This window comes from Crocodylus porosus, unplaced genomic scaffold, assembly GCF_001723895.1.
Source record: "Crocodylus porosus isolate Cpor-Errol unplaced genomic scaffold, CroPor_comp1, whole genome shotgun sequence".
Taxonomy (NCBI): domain Eukaryota; kingdom Metazoa; phylum Chordata; order Crocodylia; family Crocodylidae; genus Crocodylus; species Crocodylus porosus.
In genome coordinates, this window is record NW_017728897.1 from 164,575 (window position 1) to 165,243 (window position 669).

Sequence of the window (669 nt, forward strand, 5' to 3'; positions counted from 1 at the left end):
CTGCATGAGTTGGTTTGAAATGAGATGCATTTCAGCTGCACCCTGCAGACACGCTTTGTAAGTGAGTTCACAATGTGAATTAGGGTAGGATAAGAGCAGCAATATTGCTTAGCATCTGTATTTCTTAAGAGTGTTACTCAATTTCCACCATGAAGGGACTGATCTAAATCCCATAAAAGTTCTTGGCAGGCTTCTAGCACCTGAGAACCAGCCTGCACATTTAAAAGGATAATTTTTAGTTACCTGCCTCTGTTTCCCCTCTTCCTTTACCAGTATCACTCACTATCTTCCAAAGCTCTCCTAACATGGTCATCAAAAGCAGAACCCCAATTTTATGGTATTAGTGTAATGGCGGAGGTGGTTTAATTATTAGGCCTGTGCAAAGTGGCTAGTATTCACTTCAGATTTGGCTGATTTGGGGGACAGTGATTCAATTCGGTGATTCGAATCACTGTCCCAAATTGATCTGGCCAAATCTGATTTGGAGATTCAGCTGCTGCCGAATCTCCAAATCTCCAAATCACATGGGCCCTATCCCCCGCCTACTGTCCCAGCTCCCGGCACTTTGGAAAAAAAAGCCCCAGCTCACCGGGTGCTGCCCAGCAGGGGGGCCATCCCTGCTGCCCACCACTGCCCCATGCTGCATGGGGGGCTCTGCCATGAGCTCCC